Source organism: Salvelinus namaycush, chromosome 37, assembly GCF_016432855.1.
Source record: "Salvelinus namaycush isolate Seneca chromosome 37, SaNama_1.0, whole genome shotgun sequence".
NCBI classification, from domain to species: Eukaryota; Metazoa; Chordata; class Actinopteri; order Salmoniformes; family Salmonidae; genus Salvelinus; species Salvelinus namaycush.
The window spans coordinates 23,389,679-23,408,535 of record NC_052343.1 but is presented as its reverse complement, the minus strand read 5'-3'; the positions used below and the strand labels follow the sequence as shown (position 1 = coordinate 23,408,535).

Here is an 18,857-nt window from a genome sequence, read left to right as displayed (position 1 = left end):
CATTCTCTCGACCAGTTTCAACTGGAATGCTTTTCCAACAGTTTTGAACGAGTTCCCACATATGCTCAGCAATTGTAGGCTGCTTTTCCTTTACTCTATGGTCCAACTCATCCCAAACCATCTTTATTGGGTTGAGGTCGGGTGATTGTGGAGGCCAGGTCATCTGATGCAGCACTCCATCACTCTTCTTCTTTGTAAAATAGCCCTTACACAGCCTGGAGGTGTGTTGGGTCATTGTCCTGTTGAAAAACAAATTATTGTCCCACTAAGCCCAAACCAGATGGGATGGTGTATCGTTCCAGCCATGCTGCTTAAGTGTGCCTTGTATTCTAAATAAATTAGTAACAGTGTCACCAGCAAAGCATCCCCACACCATCACACCTCCTCTTCCATGCTTCATGGTGGGAACTACACATGCGGAGATCATCTGTTCACCTTCTCTGCGTCTCACAAAGACACGGCGGTTGGAACCAAAAATCTCAAATTTGGACTCATCAGACCAAACAACATATTTCCACCGGTCTATTGTCCATTGCTCTTGTTTCTTGGCCCAAGCAAGTCTCTTCTTCTTATTGGTTAGTGGTTAGTGGTTTCTTTGCAGCAATTTGATCTTGAAGGCCTGATTCACCCAGTCTCCTCTGAACAGTTGATGTTGAAATGTGTCTGTTACTTGATCTCTGTGAATCATTTATTTGGGCTGCAATTTTTGAGGCTTCTAATGAACTTATTGTCTGCAGCAGAGGTAACTCTGGGTCTTCCTTTCCTGTGGTGGTTTTCATGAGAGCCAGTTTCATCATAGCGCTTGATAGTTTTTGCGATTGCACTTGAAGAAACTTTCAAAGTTCTTGACATTTTCCGAATTGACTGACCTTCATGTATTCAAGTAATGATGGACTGTTGTTTCTCTTTGCTTATTTGAGCTGTTCTTGCAATAATATGGACTTGGTCTTTTACCAAATAGGGCTATCTTCTGTATACCACCCCTACTTAGTCACAACACAACCGATTGGCTCAAACGTATTAAGAAGGAAAGAAATTCCACAAATTAACAAGTCACACCTGTTAATTGAAATGCATTCCAGGTGACTACCTCATGAAGCTGGTTCAGAGAATGCCAAGAGTTTGCAAAGCTGTCATCAAGGCAAAGGGTGGCTACTTTGAAGAATCTCAAATATAAAATATATTTTGATTTGTTTAACACTTTTTTGGTTACTACATGATTCCACGTGTGTTATTTCATAGTTTTGATGTCTTCACTATCATTCTACAATGTAGAAATTATTCTACAAAATAAAAAATAAAGATAAACCCTTGAATGAGTAGGTGTGTCCAAACTGTATGTTTCCCATGCCAATAAAGCCCCTTAAATTGAAATAGAGAGAGAGAGAGAGAGAGAGAGAGATAAAATAATGTAGCAGGATCCGCACATGGCGTGTATAAAAAGTAATCGCCAATTAGGAGGCAATCCTAAATAAGAGCATAGCATCTGCTCATGATCAACCAGCACCGAGCTGCATGGTGCTATTCCACGGTGCCATGGCTGTCGTGAGACACACAACACTAGCAGACTGGCACACGTGAGCTGACAGACATTCAGATGCACACATATTCACGGACACTGATAGGCAGACTGGCACACACACACACACACACACACACACACACACACACACACACACACACACACACACACACATGCTCTGCTCTGCTCTCCACTGAAACTGGGTCAAAGGATAAAAGAACAACAACCACACACACAGACTGATGAACACACAGACACCTACATTTGCACTCACACACTTATGCATACACACACACATATTCACACAAACAAAGAGACAGATATATATGCTAGTACTTAAATACTATAGAAATAAAAACACAAGCGTGAACACTTGACACCACTCGATGATACGTGTCTCTGATTGTCACCATCAGTGATGTCTGTTGGCGCTGAAAGAGCTCTCACACACACATACACACACACACACTTGGCAAGTTGATTGCGGCATTTGTGGTGAGTAATTTCAGGAAAGAGGAAAATGAAGTCTTCCCTCTCCGCTGTATGATAGCATAGATGTGAAAATTGCTGCTGGTTGGTATGAATTATCTTGCCAACTTTGTTGATGAGTCCTTTTTTAGGACTGGGAGGTTGTCACACCAAGATACTATTTTTCATACATGTTAGTACGCTGTGAGTCAGAGAGCGACACAGAGCAGGAAAAAGCCTCCCAGACCCCTAACATCCTATAATACACACGTTTTATGACATCAGTCAACATATTTACCCCGTGGATGGTGAAACACTATCAACACTATCAACACTTTGTCTGTCCTCCTCAATCGATACATACCATATTCCAACCAATATAAAACAACATGACAGATCTGGAGTCAGACTTCATACACCACACAGCTATCCCTCTTCGTTGGTTAGTGTGTGTCTGCTATTTTCCAACCCTACGTAGCCTAATGGCAAATCAACAGGGCTTGAGATCAAGTTGCAAGCAAAATGTTCGGGTACACGATGCTAAAGAAAATATTTAATGAATTGGACTAAAGTCTCTTGTGTTATAAACAGATGGAATTCCAGTGTGTATCTGGTGATAAGATCCTCCTCAGTACTGTATGTGTGGAAACCAAGCTCTCTCACAGCGGTCAGTAGTCAATACCACTCTCTCTCTTCTTTTCAAAGGGCTTCAACTTGGTGCAGGGGGGTTGGTCATATTATTCAAGACAAAGCATGACAATAATGTATGTATGAAAATCTTCAGGAGCTCAGCCACACGCTGGAACTTTTGGTCCTTGTCCATGATACAATGTGTTATGTGTTGCTATGCAACTTGAGTCTGTTGTTTAGGCTTATTTTGGGCTCAAAATTATTGAGCCCAAAACTACTTTTATTCGTACATAAACAGAGTACAATAACATAGTGGTCATTTTTGTTACTTCTTGGATATTTAAGCAATAAGGCCTGAAGTGGTGTGTTACTCTATATGGCCAATATACCACTGATAAGGGCTGTTCTTAGGCACTACGAAAGCGGAGTGGATACACCCCTTAGCTGTGGTATATTTGCCATATACCACAAACCCCAGAAGGTTCCTTATTGCTTTAATAAACTACTTTATTGACATAGTCAATTCGTACTATTTCATCCTTCCACCAAAGGAAATATTTTCCCATCACTGCTATGCAGTCAAATAATGTTTTCTATTCAGGCTGGCTAATGTTCTTGTTTTTTGTTAGCTCGCCATCGACAGAAAACAAAATCACGTCAATCTCTGCAGTTGAAATGACAGCAAACTAGCTGTATTTTCTTTAGTTTGACTTTTTTTTATTGAAAATTCTTTGGATATATCCATAATAATGATGCTGATGCACGATTTCGCCTGGCTCAGTCAGAAAAGTTGCTGTATCATCAGGACACCGCTGATTCTCTATGACAGCGGACGGTCTCATTTGTAAAATGCAAAATATTTTCAGAGTTCAGAGAGGCAGACAGCAAGGTGAATACAGTAACCCCAACCCAACAGGTGCACAGTCCATCCACTCCTCCTATGATCATGAACTACAGGACATATCTAAGACTATGACCTTATGGCACACAATAGAGAAATATGACAATTGAGATATGTTCTAGATTCTATGGACCACACACACACACACAAACACACACACGCAAGCAGACACACAAACACACACACTACAAGCAGTGTGTGAGCCTCCGTCCGTAACAGCCACTCATGGTGCTCCGTGTCAGTAGCTCCTGGAGAAGTAAATCATAATAGAATGGGAGTGAATGAAAAGTTTCCACACAGACGTGGGAAGGAATGGATGTAATTGTGTGAGTACACCAGGCCGCCTGTTGTCACTTTATGATGAACAGCATACTCTCTCATTCGCTTTCTCCTCTCTCCTCTCTTTCGCCTCTTTCTCTCTCCTCTCTCCTATCCCTGTCGTTCTCTCTCTCCTCTCTCCTCTCTCCTCCCTTCTCTCTCCTCTCTTTCCTCTCTCCTCTCTCCTCTCTTCTCTCTCCTCTCTCCTCTCTCCTCTCTTCTCTCTTCTCTCTCCTGTCTCCTCTCCTCTCTCCTCTCTCCTCTCTCCTCTCTTCTGTCTTCTGTCTTGGCGCTGGCTTTCTCTGTCTCCTTGTTTTTGGGAGCTATGCCATATGTGGAGAGCACGGCGACTCTGAAAGAGCTTTTCTTCTCCTGCTACGGTGTATTCATTTCCCCCTTCTCCATTCATCTCTCGCTCTTTTGCTCTTTCTTTTTGGGGGCCATGGAGTGTGTATACTGGGGTGCTGGGGGTGGGGGGCGTTGCCTTGGTGACTCTCGCTGCCTCTCTCGCTCTCCTGGGAAGGGAGCATATTTTTCTGACATCAATAGGAGAAACTGAGAGAGAAAGGAAGGAAGGGGGAGTGAACCCCAGCTCTCTCTACACTCCCTCCTGTTCCAGCCAGCTCCGTCTTTATACACCTGCAGCTACAGCAGGACTCAGTCCCACATTTATCACTGCTGTGACGTGAAGTTTGTTTGTTTGTTTGTTTGTGTGTGAGAGAGAGAGAGAGAGAGAGAGAGAGAGAGAGAGAGAGAGAGAGAGAGAGAGAGAGAGAGAGAGAGAGAGAGAGAGAGAGAGAGAGAGAGAGAGAGAGAGAGAGAGAGAGAGAGAGAGAGAGAGAGAGAGAGAGAGTGTGTGTGTGTGTGTGTGCACACAGATGCCTATGAGGCATCAGGCCCAGATCAGAGAGCTCAGGGTGTCAGGAGACTGTAGTGTAGTAGTTTGTCTGTAGGAGGCCTTCAACTCTCCTGTCAGTCCAACATGCGTAGATCCTAATGCTCCCACACTTCCCAGCTGCTATCCCTACATATTTTCCCTGAATGTTTTCCACCTGATTCCATGACAGATGGATGTATTGATAAAATCAGACAGACAGATAGACCAGCCTGAGGCCACAGACTAATCTAAATCCTGTAACAGCAGTGGTCATCAGTCCTGGTCCTGGGGACCCAGAGGTGTGCAGATGTTTATTCCAGCACAACACTAAAAAACTTGCTTCAACTAATCACAAGCTTTAATATTAGTTGATGAGTTGAATCAGATGTGTTATTATTGTAATACTGGGTTAGAACCAAAGCCAGTACTGTACAACCTATGAGTGAAATGAGTAACACAGCTTGACAGCCTTCCAGAGTTCCTCCAGACTACCACAGCTCCCATGATAACACAGACAGCCTTCACCAGTCAGCCAACCAAAACACTATCACACTTTAAGAAGAGAGAGACAGAGGTAGAGATGCAGAGAGAGAGAAAGCGAATGAAAGATCATGTAAAACCAGAAGAAAAGCTAGCCTTGCTCTCTAGTCGGAGTGGTGGGTTGTGGGTATCATCATCAGCTAATTCAAGACGGATCACCACAGGCAGCGAACAGCCGAGAGGGAGGCACACAAACGTCAATAAGTCCTCTCAGCGGGCCAACAAAAAGACATTTTCGAGACATTTCTATCAGGGGCGACGTAATTCATGTGTTTTTCCCTTCCTGCCGAGTTCAGATAGGGGATTACGTCAATAGGCAGATCAAGTGGGAGCAAGTAATCCATGACAATAACAACCTCTCCACCACCCCCGCGCCCTCCCGCCGAAACTTATACCCCCGGCCCCCGCCCGTCAGAATACCAGAACACCTGACACATCCACTGTCTTTAGTTTGAAACCCTTAGCGTTACTATATAATCCTATTAATTAACAAGTCCCTCTTTCCATTTTCTCCCCTCTCTCTCTCCCTCTTTCCATTTTCTCCCTCTCTCTCTCCCTCTTTCCATTCTCTCTCTCTCTCTCTCTCTCTCTCTCTCTCTCTCTCTCTCTCTCTCTCTCTCTCTCTCTCTCTCTCTCTCTCTCTCTCTCTCTCTCTCTCTCTCTCTCTCTCTCTCTCTCTCTCTCTCTCTCTCTCTCTCTCAGTTAAGCTGCAGTTAGGTATTTCTGTGGGAGTAGACCAGGATTGGGGGAAAGGGGGGTGTTTGAGCTTGTTATCAGTGTTGGTTGGGAGTTAGAGACAACAGTTAGAGGTACGACGGTACGACAGTACGGTGGTGAGGTTTTGCAGTTGGCTAACGAGTTTAGCGCACAAAGAGTGTACTGTACAATGAGCCTTCATGTTATGGCACTACTTTATGAATAATGTAGCAACTCATAAACGGGGGCATTTACACACGCAGAATGGAAGGCAGAGTGACTTTGTTCAATGGGTATATCTTTGTTCTATTTGCCTGTGAAATAGGACCTATTTTTCAGCACAGTGAGCAAACAGGTATTAGCTGCCCAAGGCTGTGGATCAAAAAATGAGCCTCAGCTAGGTATGTGGTGTGCTGCGGATATGAGAAGGATTTTTTAGTTATTACTCAAAAATGTCAAATATGTGGCATTCAAGGCCAGGTCAAAAAGCTAGTGTGTGTTCTGTTGTTTAGTCTATCTCTAGTATCCAGTTCTCACTCACAGGGAAGATGCTGTGTCTTTGTGACAGGGGATGGGTTGTTGAGTAAGATGTTGTTTCTTATGTAATGTGGCTGAGAGATGAGGGGGAGAAGGACTGACTGAGGCCTATTTCTGTCCTGGACACCTGCTTAGCTTCCTGTTCAGCACTGGGGAGAACGGAGGAGAGGAGGAGAGGGATGAGGAACAAGGGAGGATGAAGGGGGGGACCACTTCAATGGCTTTCAACCTCAGAGTCCTTAGTGTGTGTGCATGTCTGGTTTGATCATTCCCGAAATGCTATATATCCATTTTCAAAAATGTTGCTAATTGAGCTTTAATTGTTTAAAGAAATTAGGAAATAGATTGGTGTGTTTATCTAATCGTGGCATGGGGTTGTTCAATGACAGACATGTATTTGTTTCAAATATAATTTGATGTTTTCATTTCAGAGAGACAAATAATCATCTTTTTGGGGGGCAAAATGCTATATATATCCGCCTCACTCTCAAATCAAATCAAATCAAATCAAATTTTATTTGTCACATACACATGGTTAGCAGATGTTAATGCGAGTGTAGCGAAATGCTTGTGCTTCTAGTTCCGACAATGCAGTAATAACCAACAAGTAATCTAACCTAACAATTCCACAACTACTACCTTATACACACAAGTGTAAAGGGATAAAGAATATGTACATAAAGATATATGAATGAGTGATGGTACAGAACGGCATAGGCAAGATGCAGTAGATGGTATAGAGTACAGTATATACATATGAGATGAGTAATGTAGGGTATGTAAACATAAAGTGGCATAGTTTAAAGTGGCTAGTGATACATGTATTACATAAAGATGGCAAGATGCAGTAGATGATATAGAGTACAGTATATACATATACATATGAGATGAGTAATGTAGGGTATGTAAACATTATATTAAGTGGCATTGTTTAAAGTGGCTAGTGGTACATTTTTACATAATTTCCATCAATTCCCATTATTAAAGTGGCTGGAGTTGAGTCAGTATGTTGGCAGCGGCCACTAAATGTTAGTGGTGGCTGTTTAACAGTCTGATGGCCTTGAGATAGAAGCTGTTTTTCAGTCTCTCGGTCCCTGCTTTGATGCACCTGTACTGACCTCGCCTTCTGGATGATAGCGGGGTGAACAGGCAGTGGCTTGGGTGGTTGTTGTCCTTGATGATCTTTATGGCCTTCCTGTGACATCGGGTGGTGTAGGTGTCCTGGAGGGCAGGTAGTTTGCCCCCGGTGATGCGTTGTGCAGACCTCACTACCCTCTGGAGAGCCTTACGGTTGTGGGCGGAGCAGTTGCCGTACCAGGCGGTGATACAGCCCGACAGGATGCTCTCGATTGTGCATCTGTAGAAGTTTGTGAGTGCTTTTGGTGACAAGCCGAATTTCTCCAGCCTCCTGAGGTTGAAGAGGCGCTGCTGCGCCTTCTTCACAACGCTGTCTGTGTGGGTGGACCAATTCAGTTTGTCCGTGATGTGTACACCGAGGAACTTCAAACTTTCCACCTTCTCCACTACTGTCCCGTCGATGTGGATAGGGGGGTGCTCCCTCTGCTGTTTCCTGAAGTCCACAATCATCTCCTTTGTTTTGTTGACGTTGAGTGTGAGGTTATTTTCCTGACACCACACTCCGAGGGCCCTCACCTCCTCCCTGTAGGCCGTCTCGTCGTTGTTGGTAATCAAGCCTACCACTGTAGTGTCGTCCGCAAACTTGATGATTGAGTTGGAGGCGTGCATGGCCACGCAGTCGTGGGTGAACAGGGAGTACAGGAGAGGGCTCAGAACGCACCCTTGTGGGGCCCCAGTGTTGAGGATCAGCGGGGTGGAGATGTTGTTACCTACCCTCACCACCTGAGGGCGGCCCGTCAGGAAGTCCAGGACCCAGTTGCACAGGGCGGGGTCGAGACCCAGGGTCTCGAGCTTGATGACGAGTTTGGAGGGTACTATGGTGTTAAATGCTGAGCTGTAGTCGATGAACAGCATTCTCACATAGGTATTCCTCTTGTCCAGATGGGTTAGGGCAGTGTGCAGTGTGCAGTGTGCAGTGTGGTTGCGATTGCGTCGTCTGTGGACCTATTGGGTCGGTAAGCAAATTGGAGTGGGTCTAGGGTGTCAGGTAGGGTGGAGGTGATATGGTCCTTGAGTAGTCTCTCAAAGCACTTCATGATGACGGAAGTGAGTGCTACGGGGCGGTAGTCATTTAGCTCAGTTACCTTAGCTTTCTTGGGAACAGGAACAATGGTGGCCCTCTTGAAGCATGTGGGAACAGCAGACTGGGATAAGGATTGATTGAATATGTTCTTAAACACACCAGCCAGCTGGTCTGCGCATGCTCTGAGGACGCGGCTGGGAATGCCGTCTGGGCCTGCAGCCTTGCGAGGGTTAACACGTTTAAATGTTTTACTCACCTCGGCTGCAGTGAAGGAGATCCCGCAGGTTTTGGTAGCGGGCCGTGTCAGTGGCACTGTATTGTCCTCAAAGCGAGCAAAACATTTATTTAGCCTGTCTGGGAGCAAGACATCCTGGTCCGCGACGGGGCTGGTTTTCTTTTTGTAATCCGTGATTGACTGTAGACCCTGCCACATACCTCTTGTGTCTGAGCTGTTGAATTGCGACTCTACTTTGTCTCTATACTGGGACTTAGCTTGTTTGATTGCCTTGCGGAGAGAATAGCTACACTGTTTGTATTCGGTCTTGTTTCCGGTCACCTTGCCCTGGTTAAAAGCAGTGGTTCGCGCTTTCAGTTTCACGCGAATGCCGCCATCAATCCACGGTTTCTGGTTTGGGAATGTTTTAATCGTTGCTGTGGGTACGACATCGTCAATGCACTTTCTAATGAACTCGCTCACCGAATCAGCGTATTCGTCAATATTGTTGTTGGACGCAATGCGGAACATATCCCAATCCACGTGATCGAAGCAGTCTTGAAGCGTGGAATCAGATTGGTCGGACCAGCGTTGAACAGACCTGAGCGAGGGAGCTTGTTGTTTTAGTTTCTGTTTGTAGGCTGGAAGCAACAAAATGGAGTCGTGGTCAGCTTTTCCGAAAGGAGGGCGGGGGAGGGCCTTATATGCGTCGCGGAAGTTAGTATAACAATGATCCAAGGTTTTACCAGCCCTGGTAGCACAGTCGATATGCTGATAGAATTTAGGGAGTTTTGTTTTCAGATTAGCCTTGTTAAAATCCCTAGCTTTTGATGAATGCAGCCTCAGGGTGTGTGGTTTCCAGTTTACAAAGAGTCAGATAAAGTTTGTTCAGGGCCATCGATGTGTCTGCTTGGGGGGGAATATATACGGCTGTGATTATAATCGAAGAGAATTCCCTTGGTAGATAATGCGGTCGACATTTGATTGTGAGGAATTCTAGATCAGGTGAACAGAATGACTTGAGTTCCTGTATGTTGTTATGATCACACCACATCTCGTTAATCATAAGGCATACACCCCCGCCCCTCTTCTTACCAGAAAGATGTTTGTTTCTGTCGGCGCGATGCGTGAAGAAACCAGCTGGCTGCACCGACTCCGTTAGCGTCTCTCGAGTGAGCCATGTTTCCGTGAAGCAAAGAACGTTACAATCTCTGATGTCTCTCTGGAATGTTACCCTTGCTCGGATTTCATCAACCTTATTGTCAAGAGACTGGACATTGGCGAGTAGTATGCTAGGGAGTGGAGCGCGATGTGCCCGTCTCCGAAGCCTGACCAGGAGACCGCTTCGTTTGCCCCTTTTACGACGTCGCTTAGGGTCGCCGGCTGGGATCAGATCCATTGTATTGGGTGGAAGGCAAAACACTGGATCCGCTTCGGGAAAGTCATATTCCTGGTTGTAACGATGGTGAGTTGACGTTGTTCTTATATTCAGTAGTTCCTCCCGACTGTATGTAATGAAACCTAAGATTACCTGGGGTACCAATGTAAGAAATAACACATAAAAAAACAAAATACTGCATATTTTCCTAGGAACGCGAAGCGAGGCGGCCATCTCAGTCGGCGCCGGAAGTTGATCTCATAGAAATAAGTAGTACTGCTTGGTTGTACACAGTCAAATGTAACAAATGAGTACATTTAAATGTACTGTATGTAAAACAATAACATTTGCCTTTTTACTCATTTAGCAGATTCTCTTATCCAGAGCAACTTACAGTGAGTGCATCTAGCTTAAAGATAGCTAGGTGAGACTACCACATATCAGAGTCAAATATACAGGTTATGAACATTCCATTCCAGCTAAACAATGGTTATATAGAGTTTTCCAAAAAACACAATTATAATTCACAAATGTCAATCATTTATGATGAAAAAACACAAATATGAAAAATCTGTTGATAATATAGCATTTTGGAAATAAACTCTTCACATGCGTGTGTTCACACAGGAGTCCATCTGTGTGTGTGTGTGTGTGTGTGTGTGTGTGTGTGTGTGTGTGTCTGTGTGTGTGTGTGTGTGTGTGTGTGTGTGTGTGTGTGTGTGTGTGTGTGTGTGTGTGTGTGTGTGTGTGTGTGTGTGTGTGGCCGTCAACAATGACACTGACATAAACGTAGGCTCTCTAAACTCTCTTCTTGTTTATCTGTTTCCCGTTGATCAGATGTTTTATTCAAACAGATCAGAGGAGCTTTGTGTTCTCTATGAAATTACTGTATGGTGATCACCTGCTGTGTTAGAGACACACAGCTACCTGAATCAAGATAGATCAGGGCGATTCAGTCAGGGTCTGTGTGTGCAAATGTGTTTTCAGACTTGTTGATCTGTCTGTCTGTCTGTCTGTCTGTCTGTCTGTCTGTCTGTCTGTCTGTCTGTCTGCCTGCCTGCCTGCCTGCCTGCCTGCCTGCCTGTCTGTCTGTCTGTCTGTCTGTCTGTCTGTCTGTCTGTCTGTCTGTCTGTCTGTCTGTCTGTCTGTCTGTCTGTCTGTCTGTCTGTCTGTCTGTCTGTCTGTCTGTCTGTCTGTCTGTCTGTCTGTCTCTGTGTGTGTGTGTGTGTGTGTGTGTGTGTGTGTGTGTGTGTGTGTGTGTGTGTGTGTGTGTGTGTGCTTATCGATGTGTGTCTGCGCTAATCTGCTTCTTATCTGCCTTATCCATCCATCCGTCTGTATTTGTCTAATGAATCGAATTTTGCGGCTCGTTGTCTCTCGCCTTCATGGCAGCAGCATGTCTGCATGTTTGTCTGTGTTGAGAGTGGATGGGTGTGTGTGTGTGTGTGTGTGTGTGTGTGTGTGTGTGTGTGTGTGTGTGTGTGTGTGTGTGTGTGTGTGTGTGTGTGTGTGTGTGTGTGTGTGTGTGCACATTGGTGTGTGTGTGTGTTTATGCATGACTGTGCCTGTTTGTGCACATGTGAAAATGCATTTGTGTATGTGTGTGTGTGTGGGGGGATATGTGTGTCTGTGTGTTTTGGGAGGTAGTAGGGGGGAACTCAGGTGGGGCTCATTGGGGTCACATGGTCCACCTGAGTGGCTGTGGTGGATATGGGCGCTCTCATTCTCAACACAAGCTACAGTACAGCACACCCTCCACCATACTGCACCTCACTCTGCAGATTTAACTGCAGTGATAGAGAAAGAGAGAGGGAGGGAGGGAGGGAGGGAGGGAGGGAGGGAGGGAGGGAGGAAGGGGGTTGGCTAGGGCTGGGGGAAGAGGGGGATAGGGGATGATGGAGTGAGTGAGAGATAGGAAGAGGAGGTGAGCATGAGAGTGAGAGAGAGAGGGAGCGAGAGAGAATAAATGACATACCTGCCCAGCTCGTTTGCGAACATCATTATTCTTATTTTAGGAGATTTGTTAGGTGGCGAGGCTCTCCTGGAGCACAACAAGTGATGCAGCCGTGTGAATCATGTGGGCTTAAATAGATTGAGCGTGCAGGGGCCTGTCAATAGACACATGGCCCAGTCATCGGCCCAGCATCCCGGGGAGTGGAGACTATTGAGGGAGGGGGAAAAAACACACAAACAAATGAATCTCATTATTTCAGTGCTCGCCTCTGCAGTGCTCCGGGTAACCCATCACAGTCCACACAGATCCAATTGCTTCCTTTAAATCAGTTTGAAGCTGCAGCCAGATCTCATCTGTCTCAATAGCAGGGCTGGAGCCAATGGGACTACTCAACTGCACACAGCAACAGCTCCTCCCAGTGGCGCTAGTTGAATTACCCTGAGTTGGAGGAGAGCAGAGAAACTATCTGGCTGGCTGACTGACTCACTGGCTGACTAGCTCGTGTTCTGTTTATCCAGCCATAACCATTGGATTTATGTCAGCATTCAGCAGCGGATGACGGAATTACCCCTTGATGAAACATATAGCTCTTCCCCTGGATGACTCGCATGATAAACAAACGATAGCTGCTTGTTTGTCTCTCTTTCTTTTTCTTTCTCTTTCTTTCTTTTTTTCTCTTTCTTTCTTTCTTTCTTTCTTTCTTTCTTTCTTTCTTTCTTTCATTCTTTCTTTGTCTTCTCTCTCTCTCACTCTCTCTTCTCTCTCTCTCTCTCTCTCTCTCTCTCTCTCTCTCTCTCTCTCCTCTATATTCCTCTCACTAAACCATGCTGTCAGTTGATATATGTTGAAAAGTAGCAATGACCTTTGTTTCTTGTGTGCTATGCTGGCTCTCACCCACTCACAGAAAGATCTCTTTCCTCTCCTCTTTCCATTTCCCTCTTTCTTTCTACTCCTTTACCCTATTCTGTGACAGTTTGTTGTGGAGTAGATGATCATGTATCCAGAGTAAATGACAGTTGTGCTGAAGCCTGTTTGTTGATTAGCAAATCTGGTGACAGTTTCCCTCTGAATTCCCATCCAAATAACTTCCACTCTCTTCAACAAAAATGTTCTTTCTCTGAATTCCCTGCATGGTCCGAAAGAAATGAAAGAGAGGGGGAAGAGAAAAGGAGTGGGTAGTGCTTTGATCTGCTGTGTAAGCACGTATTCAGCTGGGGGGTGATCTGAGAGAAGAACTGTTTGGCGCTAACACAGATTATCATCTGTCTCGTTTCATCACCAACCCATCTCTGTATGCACATCACAGTCTTATCTACTGTACACCACACTAATGATATGGACCCACTGATTCTCTTCAAGAATATAACAGAACCTGCCTTATTAGCTTGGTACAACTGTCTTTCTTCAATATCTAAGGGTCTCAGATGTTTTTAATGCATTAATTACCAAAAGCTTATTTTTCTGTGATCTGTAAACAGAATCAACAATTCTGGTCAAAGTCTAGTCTGTACTGTATATGTCTTAAGGTGACCCAGAACCACTTTGATAGACACCAGTCCTCTGTTCTTCCCTCAGTTCCTCCCTCTAAACCTTACTTTGAGCTGGAGACCACAGACCCATGGGTAGCAGGGAAAAGCTACACTGTCACATGCATCGCTCCAGACGCCAAACCAGAGGCAGTGATCACTCTGTTTAAAGGTAGGTCACCAAGTACGGTATCAACTCACTGCACACAAACTTAATAATGCTAGTACATACAGGTTTTTCCATTAGGAATAGCAGAGACGTTAAATGTGAATCAGTACTGAGTTGAGGGGAAAACAGGTTTGCAATGACATGTTTCAACCTACACTATAATTGTAGTACACTATAACTCAATGCCCTGTTTTTACAATGACATGTTTCAACCTACACTATAATTGTAGTACACTATAACTCAATGCCCTGTTTTTACAATGACATGTTTCAACCTACACTATAATTGTAGTACACTATAACTCAATGCCCTGTTTTTACAATGACATGTTTCAACCTACACTATAATTGTAGTACACTATAACTCAATGCCCTGTTTTTACAACTATGGTTGTGTCTGAAATCTGTCTTGCCTACTACTTACTAAAACTACATACGGTGTACTAATAGTACTACACTAGTTAGAATTGACTTGTTAGTAAAACATATGCAGTAAGCAACAAATATCATAACATTTCTCATCCATACTGAGAAGGCGTCATCTTTTTTAAATAAATGTTGTACCTTTATTTAACTAGGCAATCTAATGCACAGTCCTGCTTGTTCCCTGCCATTCGTTCATTTTTGTAGAGCACGTCCCCTATTCTGATTATCAGCTGTCGTCAAACGCACGTGAGTGGGGAGCTGCCCCTCCCTACCTTCAAAAAGAACACCCTTGCCTTGTTTGTACTAACACTCACACTCTCTTTCCTCCTCCTCCTCTCTTTCTCTCTCAGATGGAGTTGAGCTGACAGGTGTAGAGTCTTTCCCTATGCCTGGCTCTGAGGACAAGCTCCAGAACACACACGCTACAAAAGAGTATGTGTTCCTGTTCTCTGTCTCCTGTGTGTGTGTGTGTGTGTGTGTGTGTGTGTGTGTGTGTGTGTGTGTGTGTGTGTGTGTGTGTGTGTGTGTGTGTGTGTGTGTGTGTGTGTGTGTGTGTGTGTGTGTGTGTGTGCGTGCGTGCGTGCGTGCGTGTGTGCGTGCATGCGTGCGTACGTGTGTGTGTGTGCGTGTGAGTGTTATCCCTAATTTAAGAACTTCTGTATTCCCACAGATACACAGTACAGTGTAATGAATTGGTGCCGACTGTGAACTGTCACTCTGTGCCTTGTGTCAAATCAAATTAGCTTTTGTCATAAACACAGAATTATATTTCAGTTGCTAGACAGATCCAATCCTATCTGATTCACTTGGTGGTGCATACGTACCTAATCCAGCTCCAAAGATAATAACCCCTTGACATCTGCAAAGATAACACGCTGTAGAGAGTATTAAGGACATAGTTCAGCTCTAACGCAGAATAGCCTGGTCTCAAACTAAATCCTCTATGTGTAGATAGTGGTTATAAATAGCAACAATATTTTGTATCGGAGCTTTTAAATCTGGAGATGAATCTAGATAACATGGTGGACTTTGGGTCATTGTTATGATGTTCAGGGGGGTTATGATGCTCTTGATATCCAGACCCCACAGATTGTATAAATCTGTCTGTTCTTATGGAGGTCTCAAGGGCTCAATTAGAGTGTTAAGTGGTGATGTGTCCTATGCTAAGCCATGATCTTTAATGTTATCCATCATCTATTCTTCTCTTCCATCCAATCCTTCCTTCCCCATGACCCCCTTTCCCCCACGCCCCTCACACACCCCTCCATCGCACGCACGCACGCACGCACGCACGCACGCACGCACGCACGCACGCACGCACACACACACACACACACACACACACACACACACACACACACACACACACACACACACACACACACACACACACACACACACTCCCCACCTCCTGCAGGTTCATGTTCTTAAGCAGTTCAGACAACGGGAGGGAGCTGGTGTGTCGTCCGAAGAACCCGGCTCTTCCTCGGGCCCTGGAGACCAGCCTGGTGATGAATGTATACTGTGAGTGTGTATTGTTCCTTACCTCATGGACTCACAGACACTTTTACCTTTCCTTATTCCCTTCTCCAGCCACGTGTGGACCCTGACCTCGGGCTAGCATTGGGGCAAACATCACACTGAGCAACACTCCGAGGGGAGACTTTCAACCTCGGGCGAACTCACACCTACTGGGGACTCAATCCCAACGCTCAGCCTAGAATGTTAGAGGTCGACATGAAAGCATCAACGTCTCTACTGCTGTCACATTCAACCCACTCAACTCTGTCAATTCCTCTGGCATCAGTGCAATCCAAACTCCAACTCAAGCCTGCTACACTCTGATAATACTGATCAGAGGAGCCTGGGAATGAAAGTCAAGCCCAAATTCTAAACTCTACTGATGCTAAATATAATTGTCAGGACTGTGAGACCATAACATCTCCGACGGTGTAGGAACTACAGTACACAACATAATAGGGGTGGGTGATTGTACATCTCAAAGGACCGTTTCCTTGTTTACCCTTTGTCTTGTTTGGGTAAACAGTATATCTTTGAAACAATATGGCAACCCAGCGTATTGTTTGCTAGTTTTAGTTGTTCCTCAACATTTTGTAGATCAATTTCAGTAAATGATTGTTCTGGAGTCCACCCACCTGGTTCTGTCCCAGGTCTAAATCAGCTTCTGATTAAGTGCTACTGTTACTGAAGACACTCAATGGTGAACATTCCCATTCTACTCCTTGTTTTCGTTTCACCCACGCCATATTATCCACAGCCGTCCATATGAAATACTGTCTCTATCTATTTCCCTCTGAATTAGACACTGTCCGATTCTATCTCCTACACTAACCACCGTCCAGAACTGGAAATGATTCTACACCCCTCCCTCCCTCCCTCCCTCCCTCCCTCCCTCCCTCCCTCCCTCCCTCCCTCCCTCCCTCCCTCCCTCCCTCCCTCCCTCCCTCCCTCCCTCCCTCCCTCCCTCTTTCTTTCTTTCTTTGTCTGTCTCTCTCTCCATCTCTCTCTCTGTCTGTCTCTCTCTCTGTCTCTCTCTCTCTCTCTCTCCACTCTGTATGAAACAACATCTTTTCCACAGTAAGTGCTAATGTAGTCCTTACTCAGCAAGCCAGCCCATCAAAGCCTGGAGCACCGTGTCCATTTTCAGCCAGCCAGATTGTTAGTGAGGTAGCAATTTGTCACGCCGGCCCAGGGTCCACATACAGCCGCCTGCACTGCCTGAGTACCCAAACTCATTGCAGCAATAACAAAGGCTGGCCCTCCCCTAATTTATTTTACGCTGTATATTTTATTCAGGGAGGCTGTAATATATTCATATTTCCAAACGTTGCTTTATTACTGTTTAAACATCTGTTATTTTGCTTTATGGAGTCGATCCAGCCGGCTGCTCCCTTAATACTTCATGCTTTCATCAGAGCTAGAGCCCTTACTCTGCAGTCAGGGTAAATGTTACCCATTTATTGGCCCTGTCTCAACAAATAGAGATGATGCTCCCTTGCTCATAAAGCCAAGTGTCCGCTCATCCCAGTGCATATTTCTCACCCTCTCTATCCTCTCTTTCTGTCATCTTCTCTGTTTCTGGTGCTTAATCTCCCCCTCTCTCTTTCTATTGCTCCCTCTCTTCCTCTCTCCTCACTTTCTGCCGTTCTTTCCCAAGATGTTGCTTCATCTCTCTCTTTCCCTCTCAACATCAGTCCCACCCCAGCATCCAGTAATCCAGGGCCTGGACAGAGAAGGCCTGGTGAAGAGGGGGACCATGTTGAAGCTGGTTTGTGTGTCCCAGGGAGGGAATCCACTGGCCACCCTACACTGGACCAAGGTACATAGACTACACTCGGCTAAAGCTTAGAATCAGTAGTTTTTGGTGTATTCTCCATCTTCTACTTCTGAACTCTCTCTTTCAGAACTCACTCCCTTCCTACTGCAGCCAGTCAGTCACCCATTATGTTAGTGAATAACCTCTAGTCTGTCCTGTCCTCTGCTTATTACTAACTTATAGTTCTGTCCTGTGGATCAGAATGGGGAGGTAATTTCCACCAGCTGGGAGGTGGACACAGAGTCACGACGGGCCATTAGCTACCTGACCCTGCAGGTTAAACCACAGGACAACCAGGCCGAGCTGCGCTGTGAAAGCGTCAACCAGGTGACCCCTGTCCCTCTGTCCGACAGCCTCAAGATCACTGTCCTCTGTGAATCCCCGACTGCTAAGAGATACATGCACTTGAATGCTAGAACACACACACAGACACACAAAAGCTATGGAATGTTTGTGTTTATTCAAATGTTTGCTAACCCAATCATTAAAGTTATTTTCAATAACATTCATCCCAATGACATTAACATTAGTCCTAGCTCCAATACTGAAACAAATTCTGCATTAACACAAACTCTAATATCAATATCATTAGTGAAACTAATGGCAATTATGACCCGGGCCCATATTTCACACAGAAACTCATTTGAATCCCAGCTTGGTCTTTTGCAGTGAGCTAATTTAACTGAATCGCTTCAATGCACAATCCAAAGGCAATAAAGCCGGCACTTTCTGTGGTGATAGTAATGCCAGGTAATAAATGATACATTTTCACTTCACTGCATAGGAGATTTCTCTACTACCATGACTGGAAAACAAAAAGAGAATGAAACTTCCTTCGCATCACACCAACTCTTCCTTCACGCCAACACTTGCAGTCTTTCTGCGTCAGTCAACGGTCTAAACCGCTCTCTTCTTCCTCTCCTATCCCACACAAAAGCCATGTTACCTCCTAGCTATTCCTATTCACGCCTCACACACATCGAAAATGAGTTGCAGACCCTTCAATGTATCTCTCTTTCTATCACTCTCTCTCTCCTCTTAGTTTTGTGTTATGGATATGCCTGCGTCGCCCTAAGGCATGTGTGTAACCTAACACACTGTCTAAGAGTTTAGCCCTCATGTCTGCCTGTGTCCCGTGTGTAACATACAATCATACATGATATGATGCATCCATGTCTGCCTGCTCAGTCTGTCTTACTGCAT

The 18,857-nt window shown here is 45.0% G+C and overlaps 1 pseudogene; it reads left to right on the top strand.

Annotated features, from left to right (window-relative positions):
* The first annotated feature begins 13,340 nt into the window (after positions 1-13,340).
* The window catches only part of LOC120030910, a 46,272-nt pseudogene continuing 40,755 nt past the window's right edge, over positions 13,341-18,857 (top strand).